The sequence below is a fragment of the Euprymna scolopes genome, chromosome 25 (genome assembly GCF_053919585.1).
Source record: "Euprymna scolopes isolate OS-2025 chromosome 25, ASM5391958v1, whole genome shotgun sequence".
Taxonomy (NCBI): domain Eukaryota; kingdom Metazoa; phylum Mollusca; class Cephalopoda; order Sepiida; family Sepiolidae; genus Euprymna; species Euprymna scolopes.
In genome coordinates this window covers 22,317,249-22,329,166 of record NC_136506.1, presented here as the reverse complement: position 1 = coordinate 22,329,166, position 11,918 = coordinate 22,317,249, and the positions used below count along the sequence as shown (strand labels likewise).

At 33.9% G+C, this 11,918-nt stretch overlaps 1 protein-coding gene and 1 pseudogene across 1 annotated transcript in view; both read left to right on the top strand.

Moving 5' to 3' along the window:
- The window catches only part of LOC145247284 (all trans-polyprenyl-diphosphate synthase PDSS2-like), a 654,453-nt gene that overhangs the window by 569,662 nt on the left and 72,873 nt on the right, over nucleotides 1-11,918 (top strand). The window lies entirely within an intron of this gene.
- Nucleotides 10,272-10,409, top strand: LOC145247623 (U2 spliceosomal RNA; annotated as a pseudogene).

Here is an 11,918-nt window from a genome sequence, read left to right as displayed (position 1 = left end):
GACAGTACAGTGAGACAATGAACAAAACAACACTAAAAGAAAACATAAAATCATAGAAATAAACTTGCAGTATCTGGTGGAGAGACAGAGATGAGGGGAGTAAAAAAGGAGAGCAAAAAGAGAGGAAAAAAGCTGGAGTAGATGAGAAAGGGGGGTGAAATTTGAAGAAGAAGAAAAGGAAAAATAGGGGCAAGCTACCATAATAAATTTATTTGTTCATGTGTGTATATATATATATATATATATATATATATATATATCGATGTTTCCGTTCAGTCTCAAAAGACAAAGGATACCCTTTGTAGGGGCAGCTACACATGTTATTGTAAGGCAAAAGTTGCGCAATCCCAAACCACATCTCTCCTAAATCAGCAGTTTGAGTCTAGTGGCAAGGAGAAGTTCAGGAAAACTAGAAACAATGCCGAGATAAGCAGAGAGCACATACAGCACTTGAAATTCCCGAATGGTCACCCATTTTATTCCTGACCAGGTTCAATGTTGCTTAATTCTGATGATCCAATGGCAACCAGTGTGTCAACATGATGATGCCCTTTAATGTCTACAGGATGAATATGTAAGGAGATCAATTCCGAGATAAGCAGAGAGCACATACAGCGCCTGGAAGTCCCAAATAGTCACCATTTAGTACTAGCTAGGTTCAATGCTGCTTAATATCAGGGATCCAGCAGGAACTGGTGTGTGATTATGGCGTCCGTAAACGACCAAGTTTCTCTGATTATCTCTCCACTGATATTGAGCATGTGGTACAATGGGGAAAGAGGTGGCTGGTTACGTTTAATGCATCTAAAACTAAGCTTCTTTACATCATCAACGCTCTGATACCCATATGGCATCAGTTTAAATGTATGGCTCTTGTCTTGGGGAGACTCTATGATTTGACAAGCTTCTGGGATTGACCTTTACTCCTGATCTAAAATGGAACACCTATATCAAATCCATTGCCAAGGTCGCTGGAAACATGGTGGGATCCTTCTACCGCTCCAGTAGATATCTACCTCCTAATGCAATTCTCTACCTATATAAAAGTCAGGTACGGCCAACGATGGAATACTGTTGCCACATCTGGGCAGGAGCTGCTAGAAGCAGTTTATTCTGCCTTGATAGGGTTCAAAATAGACCTCCTAGCTTAGTGGGGGATGCCCTTTTCTCTTCCCTGCAACCTCTTTCCCACAAAAGAGACGTTGCGAGCATGTCTCTGCTTTATTGTTATTTTCATGGCAAGTACTCGTCTGAGCTTCAATCTATGGTCCCCTCCCTCACCAAACTTTCAGCTTACTACAATCTGATTGTCTTCAAGTCCAACGTAAACAATTTCTTGATGAACCGTCTCCCTAAATAATCCAATTTAAAAAATTCCCACTACTTATGTTTACTACGCTATAATCACATTGACTAATGTATACCCATTAATTCTTATCCTCGAGAAGCCTTAGGGCCTTTATAAGTAGTGATTCCTGTGTAAAAATATATATATATAAAATTATTTTATACCTACAAAAAAATCTCTACTCATGTATTGTGGACTGAATAATCAGTGCAGGAATTCAAGATTGCCACAAAGCCATCTCTGATTCTATTACCAAGAAATAGAATCCCCGGGCCACCTTCAACCGCAACGAGAATGAAGTGAAATGTAACATTTATAAAACCAAATACAGGCGTAAACGTTATTAAGAAGGATCTACAGTGATCAAGCAACCGGAAAGTCGTGATCTCACACGCAGATTGACCTTTTCAATTTTACAGACAGTGCTCAACTGTTTAGAAACTTACTTCCTTAAAGGAGCGGAAATAATTATGAATGCTTATTTTTTGTTTATGTATGTGTGTATGTACATTGATTTGACATTAACCAGACAAACCAAGTCAACAAATGAGATCAGGATCTTTTCTCGCCAGTCTGTTTGTTTTGGAAATCTATTCCTAGCAGATTTTTTGTTGTGTGCGTTTGTTCCAGGAATGACTTTTTGCAAGTCTTGCTTAAATCCATTTGCCATCTGGCATTCAAGAGAATTGATAATAAATAATTGAATCTGAACAACAAACTGTAATTTGCAAGATAAGAAAAAAATGCAGAAACAGAATTATTGCAACAATCTTGCATTACAGCCTCTGGTGTGTGTTCTTTGTTCAACATTTAACCATGTTTTTATTTTATTTTTTTGCTTTCGTTCGATGAATCAAGTCAGCTTTGCCATAATATCTTTTAAGGTTTTGTCTCCATCTCTGTCGACAGGTACACTGGGTGCGCTACGTTATGAAAACACCTCACAAAAATAAAAACAGAAAAAAAAAATCATGGGATCTGTTAATAAATCCGAAGTCAATTCTACAAATAAGATAGATGAGGAATACAGGGTGACCTTATTCACCTCGAAAAAATCGCAGAAGACACGTAACTCTCATTCTTTGAATGGAAAATTCTACAATTCTACTCCACTAAATTCTAACTTGTGGAAAATTCCTCATTTTAACCTCATATGGAAAACTTATTAAATTGACAATAAGTTTTTGTTCATTATATTTGTAATTTCAATGATATATATATATATATATATATATATATATATATATATATATATATATAAAGCTGAATGTCTGTGTATGTGTCTGGTCACGAATAGGCTCCTATATGGTTGACTATTTTAAAAAACTGATCACATATAATGATAGAAGATGTATTGAGACACAGGAATGGGTACGTTTGATCTGGCAGAACGGTGGTTCATTAAAATTGTGGGGTCTGCATTCGCGCCTGGTCCACAAAGTATGGAAATAAAAAATTTTAAAATTAAAAAGAAAAAAACGTTTACAAGTGTTTTTGATATAGATGTAATTAGGAATACTTTGATAAGTATGTTTTTACTTAAATAAGGATTGTATAATAAAATTGTGGGGTTTGCGTTTGCGCCTGGCCTCCATAGAATGGAAATAGGCACAAACTTTAATAAAGACTTTTCATATCTATCTGCGTCAGTATACCTTGATAATTATGTTTCAGTTTGAAGAAATATGGTATAATAAAATTATGGGTGGTCCGTTCGCGCCTGACCTCCATAGAATGGAAATATGTCACAAAGTTTAACAAAGTTTTTCAATATAGATCCACAAAATATTGTGATAAGTGTTTCAGTGTGAACAGGTATGGCATAATAAATTATGGGGTTTATCTATTTTATTTTTACTTTCATCATATTTTGCTTTGGTTTTGATACCCCCAAATTCAACCCAAATTTACAACCCTTCCTTTTCATAACCTATCATACTTTCATAAATCAGAGTCCATTTTCTGTAGGCTGTTTTTGAACCCAGTCAACGACGGGTACTTTTGCTAGTATATATATATATATATATATATATATATATATATATATATATATATATAATCTCGGTTGTATCGATTGGTTTCCTAGAAATAAATCCAATAAAACTTGTGTGATTATTAGAGTGTCAATGCAGGGCAGAGCTGGTGTATAGTCTGTTTATTATACAAACATTATTGGATACATATGTGCAAACATGTTTCGATGGCGTCCCAGTTCAGGGATAACACTTCATCAGACCAAAAAAAGAAGCGATTTTGGTCTGATGGAACTCGTCAGGTTGAAATATATTTGTGGGCAGAGGATTAAGTCAGATAAGATACACCAAATATCCTAACTTCTTACAATTTTCTTAAAATGTTGGATTCACGGAAGCATAAAACACATCCATTTTCGTCTATGAAAATTAAATGGGAAAAATCTCTCATAGCTTAAATAAAGTAAACTTCCGTTTTAAAGGCAAATGGTGTCATCCATTGACAATGGGAAATAAATTAAATTAAATATAAATTAAATATAAATTTAAATAATATTTCAAAATAGAACAATTTAACAAAATCCTATTACAACAAACAATAACAAGGAGCTAATCATTAAAATAGATTTTCTTTCATGTAATATGCAAGTGAGATTACTTCTTGGACTTAGATTTGCTTTAAACAAATAGTGTAATATATATATATATATATGCATATATATATATATATATATATATATATATATATATATATATATATGATGAAAATGATGGAAATAGTATTCCGACAAAATAGAGAAAATAAAAAGGAACAAACCGTATTATGTGTTCATCAACGTTTCGTCTTTATTTCGAGACTTCCTCAGAGGAAGTCTCGGTTTGTTCCTTTTTATTTTCTCTCTCTCTCTATATATATATATATATATATCTGTACAAATCATGCTGGAATGGAATTGTATAAACACACGTTCTCAATATAAAAATTAATTTATTAAAAAGGTGTGCTTTTGTAAATATTAGTTAAATTCAGAAAAAATAAACAAACAGACGGGAATATGATTTTATTATAATCTATATATCTCTAAAAGTGAAAATGTCTGTGTGTGTGTCTGTCTGTGTATTTCCCTACCAAATAACTCTGTCAATTTTCTATCTAAAGACTCGAAATTTGACATAAGGAGTACTGAGATTTGGGAAAATCTTTTCAATCGGTTTTCGGCCAGAAATTTGGCTGTCAAGGAGTCAAAGTTCAACGATTTAACCTTTGAAAACTCTCCCAAACTCCTCCGCCAATTTTGGGTCTAAACATCTGAAATTATAAATGTAGGTTATTTGGACATGGATCAAACTTTTTAATTTGATTTGAGCCCAAAACAATAAATGTGTAGGAGTCAAAATTGAGGTTAAAGTTTTAAAAATTTTAACCTCTGTGGTTTCTACCCAATTACTAAGCCAATTTATTTATCTAAACATTTGAAATTTTACATAAAGAGTATTCAGAGATATCCGCTGGGTCATAAGCTTCATTATGACCCAGCGGATGCTTTCGTGATATTTATGTTCATGTTTGGTGTATGGAAATGCAAAATACAAAAAATAACGATTTACTGAACAATGTTTTATTTACTGGATATTTTTTCCGGTACAAGGACTCATCTCTCGCAATTGATGGTAGCCGAATGGTTCAGGTCCTTGCTAATGAAGCCAGACATGACTTCTGTTGCTGGGGTTCGAATCTCTCGACTGGCGTTAATCACGACACCCTGCACTTATGATTCCCAAAAGGATAAAACACTAGTGTCTATAGGTTTTTAATAATTATTATAGTAAATAACATATATAGCCTGAAGAATCCTAGAGTGGATAAAACGCGGAATATTCAGTGTAGCTTAATCGCCATATATATTTTATAACTTACTACCGAGCTCTATCTATGTATTGAGCACTGTTAAAGTAAATCCTTAAAGTTTACGCATAAATTTATACTTTCGTATATTAATTTTATGTGAGTAAATGAAGTAGTTATATACACTCACAGACTAGCAGATCGCTTGGCGTTTCCCGGTTGTAAAATACACATAAAAATTATATATTAATTAATAAAGACACTAAAACATGTGCATGCAAGTATTATGTTTTTTCTAAACAATTCACTAGTAAATAAATAAAAATATACTCGAGCTGAGATCAAAGCCAAAACATGAAGATAGTGAGTCAAGTACGATGACCATTAGGCTAGCTTGACATGATCTTTAAAAAGTGTTTTCAAACCTACTCATTCTTTACATAAGGAAGCTGTCATGTGAACAATCCATGTGCATTCATAAAACAATTGACAAACAGATAAAAATCTGACCCCCCCCATCCCCACGTGATAATGTTTCAATTTTGGAACATTATCTTTTTTTTGGATGAAAACCAATTTAATAGTTTTCCACGTGTCTGAATACCCTATATAACAAATTTCAAATCCTTAAAATCTTCCTCCCTACACACATATTCTCACTGTGAGTAAAAAAAAAACATTATAGGCAACTATTTCAAGTATTTAAGGAAAGTTAGAAGGCAAATAGCAAGTCAGATAACCCTCGCCACCTGAAAACAAATTATCCACTCTAAAATAAAAAGTCAACGACTCATTTATACTTATTACTCCCTCTCAGTCGGTTTTGATTCAGTAATAATAAAACAGAAGCAAAATGTCTTATTAGTATCAACACAAGAAGAATGTCATAACGGATGTGTCATAGTTTATGAGGTTGTTTTTTTTTAAATAAACTTAAAGCAGAATAAATAGTGGCAGTAGTTGTGATCCAATGGGTCACATGAACGTTTAGTCGATTCTAAATCTTATTCTCTGCATTATTTATGACTTAAAAATATGCTTAAAAACTCTATGGCTCAAACTATGAATATGGTTTATCTCTCTCTCAGAGCGAGCTGCGATATTAAGGTCAGAAAGTGAGATTGAAGAGCCATCCCCTCTGAGGAAGAGCACTTTGTCCATGCAAAACATTCCTGGGCAGCCCCGTCAGCATTCCCCTGGTTGGAGCATCTCAAATGATTAGCAATAAACTTGCCCCTTCTGAAAGAGAGAAGGCAAAGACTGAGAGGGCGGACGTCCTAGAATGGCACATGACCAGTAACATACCGCAACCAACAGGGAAATAGACATTTAAAAATTGGCCTAGATTTTGAGGGAAAAATTCCAAGGTCTGGCTTAGATTGTTTGAAATATTTCTGAACTCAAAAAGCTTTATAAGCTCGGCCTGAAATTTTGCCTGATAGTTGTTATGAAACAGCATAATTATTAAGCAAATCCATAACCAAACCTTGCAATGTCAAGGTTATGTTAGATGGTGAAAAACTTTATTGACCACTAGCAGAACCTGTGTTCGGGCGTATCCTGGGGAAATATAAAATATGCTTTAAATATTGGATTATCACATGAGAAGAAAAATCAGAAAATGTTACAGTAATTAAATTTGGGACATAAGTAATACACACATTTTTGTTTTTATATATATATATATATATATATATATATATATATATATATATATATATATATATATCCATTTGGGCATGTGACCATAGATTTCTGTTCTGATCTTTTTTGTTTGAATAAAGGTAAAATTTAAAAAAAATGATACTCTAGTTAAATGGTGGTGTTAATTAAAATATAAATTCTATTACTATTATGTTGTAAGTTATACTAAAGCAATCTATTGTTTTATGTATGATTTGTGATATATTGAAAACGAATATTTTCTGCCAATCTAAAATTGGACTTCATTCCGGAATCAATGTCTGTCACTCCTATTTGATTGTTTCTTCGAAAATGCTTATCTGATATTAGTCATTTATATTTAATTATTGGGTAAATAAATTTCCCACTAGAAGAATTCGTCTTCAATATTGTTTGTTTTGGCTGATAAAATTGGAAAATTGACTGGGAAAAACAATTAGAAACAATTCTCTTATGTACACACAAGTGTGTGTGCATATATATATATATATATATATATATATATATATATATATATATATATATATATATATATATAGGGTACTGTCTTCCATGCTAGAAGCGTTGATTGAATTTTAAATTCAGAGAATCTACTTTTTTTGCCACTCGTACATGCCGTAATCCGTTATGACGTCATGTGTGACATCATAACATATATGCTATGACGTCATTGGAAACTAACAAATAGGAACATATTATAATACTAGCAGGCCGCCCAGCATTGCCCAGTCATAAAATATGCATAGATATTATATTTTAATTAATGCAGAATTCTTAGTTATTACAGACGGAAATATCCTAGGTATTAAACGTAACATGAAATTCCTTTTTAAAAAATTAAAAAAAAAAGAAACTGAGACATGTGCATGCGAGTATTATGTTTTTTTTCTAAACATATCACTCCTTATAAGTAAAAAAAAAAATACTCAAGCTGAGATCGAAACCAACACCCAAAGACACTGAATTGAGTACGATAACCATTAGATCATCTTGCCAAGATCTTTAAAAAGTGTTTTCAAACCCTCGTGAAACAGTTGGCAAACAAATAAAAATCCAATGAGCTCCCGCCACCAAGTACTAATTTTTAAATTTCTACCCCGTTAGCCGCACTTTATTTCTGGATGAAAACCGATTAAAACGTTGTCCACATGTCTTAATACCCTATATACAAAATTTAAAATCCAAAGATCAAAAATTTGTTGAGTATATAGGTTGAGAGTTGTCCTCACACATCTGCACATTTTCACATTATTTATGACTTAAAAAATATGCTTAAAAAACTCTATGGCTCAAACTATGAATATGGTTTATCTCTCTCTCAGAGCGAGCTGTGATATTAAGGTCAGAAAGTGAGATTGAAGAGCCAGCCCCTCTGAGGAAGAGCACTTTGTCCATGCAAAAAATTCTTGGACAGCCCCGTCAGCATTCCCCTGGTTGGAGCATCTCAAATGATTAGCAATAAACTTGCCCCTTCTGAAAGAGAGAAGGCAAAGACTGAGAGGGTGGACGTCCTAGAATGGCACATGACCAGTAACATACCGCAACCAACAGGGAAATAGACATTTAAAAATTGGCCTAGATTTTGAGGGAAAAAATTCCAAGGTCTGGCTTAGATTGTTTGAAATATTTCTGAAGAAAATGTCATTGAAACATTGATAACTCAAAAAAGCTTTATAAGCTCAGGCTGAAATTTTGCTATGAAACAGCATAATTATTAAGCAAATCCATAACCAAACCTTGCAATGTCAAGGTTTTGTAAGATGGTGAAAAACTTTATTGACCACTAGCAGAACCTGTGTTCGGGCGTATCCTGGGGAAATATAAAATATGCTTTAACTATAAAAAAGTAAATATTGGATTATCACATGAGAAGAAAGATCAGAAAATGTTACAGTAATTAAATTTGGGACATAAGTAATACACACATTTTTGTTTTATTTATTTATATATATATATATATATATATATATATATGTCAGTCATCATAACAATTCAAGTCATCCACCGACTCATTTCACACTATTCGCCTCTCACTATTTGCATACCTTGCATCTCCTCATGTATTTAAGTGTACCTACTTACAACTTCTACTATTCATACATTCATAGGCATTTGCATTAACCATCGATACTGAAGTTTTGGTCCATAAACTTAGAAAAAAAATCTACTTGAGACCAAAGATCAGGAGAGTCTTATCTTCCAGTATTTTTAAAATTTGGAACCGCATCTTTTTATAGCTGAAAATAGTTCATTTTGCAATCAGCACCACCGTGAAATGTGATAAATACTTTCTCACGTGATCGCCTTGTGACAATCTTCGGCATTTGTCCAAGATACAATCTTTATAAGAATTCAACATCTTGGCATTTTGCAAACAAGGCGGATATTTTTAAACCTCTTTTTCTATATTAGTCAATTGTTGGCAGCAGAGCCATTAGAGTGTGACATTTGGCTTCAAATTATTTATGTCAATGTCTAATAGAACATTGATCTTTGCCACTGTCAGTAGCAATATCCCTCGACAATAAAACGCTTTGGATAATTACAGATTTCAAGGTATGAGTGTCTTTAATAAGTTTTCAGGCATTTTTGTACAGGCATTTAAAATTGTCGTAGACGCTTGAAAATTCAGTATCTTATTGCTATACATCTTACGAGATGACTGATCAATTTTTATGATTTCAGGTTCAAATAAACAGCTACCGCAGGAATTGAAATACACTCTACTAAAGCCTGATTGTCGCAGCTGGTGAATTTAAAAAATGCAATCTGGATTTAGAAGAACGATATGTAATGAAAGTCTGTTTTTAGTCACATGCAAGCGACTCTATAAGTCACTCCATCTGTCTGTCGGTAACACTTTTGTGCTTGGCCTTTTTGGTTAAGGTCAAAGGTCTGTTGTTAATAGATGCTGTTCTTAGCTTTTAAAGCTTTTCTTTGGCCAAGATCAAAGTAATGTTTTAAAATTGGGCTTAAGTAGGCACTCCCTCCCACCACACACACATAAATACAAATTTAAAGGGGTAACCATGATAAAAGAGGCTGGCCAAGAGAAAAATCATTTAAAATTTACAACAGAGACGAGATGGATCAACCAACCTCACCATCCCCCCCCCTTCTTTTTGAGTTGGCCTTGTGCCTAAGTTTTTTGTTCATTTTCCCAATTGTATTTTTTTTTCCTGTGAATAAAAAATTTAATATCTCAAACTGTAGTATCTGTTCCGGCAGATACTGCAAGAAAAGACCATATGTGGGGGCAGCCCCACATATAAGGCCTTGGTCAATGTAGGGGCAACCCTTCATACCAATTTTCACTATCCAGCTCTCCTACTCCCCGGGGAGTTGGTCCCCAGTATCCCTTCACTCCTCACATTAAAAATCGGCCTTGTGCCTAATTTGCTCGGTGGGGGAGCAAATAAACACCCTTTTCTTGGCCTTTTGGCCAAGATCAAAGTGTAGTATCTGTTCTTACTACATGCTGTACTTATGTTTGTAACTTTCTGATATAAAGTGGGGGATCACTTTTCTGTATTAATTTAATGTAAAATGATCACCCACTTTACAACCAGTCAGTCTCAAAGCCATTCCAGTTGTTTTTGAAGGATTCCAGTTATTTTTTAAGCATTCAAGTCATCCTTAAGGCCATTCAATTCATCCTTAATTTCATTAAAGTCATTCTAAGTCATTTACTTTTTATTTATTTAAGTCATTTCAGCCCATTTTTCAGAATTTCATGTCAATCCTACATTCATGCATTCATTCATTACACGAGAGCATGCGATTAATGGCTATCGACCTTGTTAACTTGGAAAAAATGCCACAGAAACGTATGGAATGCTTCAGTCAATACCTGCAACAGAGAGATGAAACTTTCAGGTCATGAATGCATAAGGTCAGTCATCATAACAATGCAATTTGCAATCGCTTCTGATCCATTCAGGAGGAATAGGAGGCAATGTTTTGGAGCATCTCTCACATTAAAAAAAAAAATACAAAATACTGTTAGAAACTCGCCCAATATATGTTACCGTGACATAGGCTGACATATATTTGGTGGATTTTTAACAGTATTTTGTATATTTTTTATTTTTAACTAATTTTCCAAAACTTACCATGTTCAATAGGGAGTCCGACGCCATTTTAAATTTTCCAATACATTGGTAAACACTGTATATTTTTCGAGCTGAATAAACATGTTACATTAAATAAAAGCACTAAAAAATTATCCAGTTAAGTAGAAAAGTAACTTATCTTGCCTTTGATAAAATTTATTTGTTATATAAATGTTTGTTGAAAACTCTTTCGAATCTGTGTATAGTAATATAAACCCGAATATTCTTATCATTGTTTTGACTCTTGAGTATATATCCGACACAGTTAGACATAGTTAATCAACCGAGAAGCACATCATTCTATATAAAAGCATATAAGATATCAACGGATACACACTCGAGAGTCAAAACAGGGAAAAGAATATGCTGTTGTCCTAGCCCTAATAATCACTGATGATGACCTGTGTGAGAACTCCTAGTGAGTACAAATGATAATGATAAACCACGAAAAACTAATGTCAATGATAACAATAACTCAAACACAAAAATAGATAAAACGAAACTAGTGGATAAACCATAAAATAGATGAACCCATCAACAGCTTTGACAGAACTTGAACTCGGTCTGCCAACTTTACAGTCCGTCTGCATAAGCATTTCATTGCTTCTACTCCCCCTCCCCCGCGAATCTATCAATCTACACAAACTGTTTGTTTTGCCGCAATGAAAAGTTGTTATTTTAATGTGGAATCTCATTTCAGACTGTCTGGCTTAAAAATTGGACAAGACAGTTGGATTCAACATCTGTCAAGTTTCGCATAGAGTCTGCGATAAAACCTGACATATCCAGAGGATAGCAATCTTCGAGTTAAGACTTTGACGAGATTGATTGTCTGCCACAAAATTAGTTGATGCAAAATGAACGCTTGTATACCCCCACTGCCACCACCACCACCGCTGCCTGCAAAACTCTATTCTACACCGTCTTGGATAGATGTCCAAATGGCATCATTGACC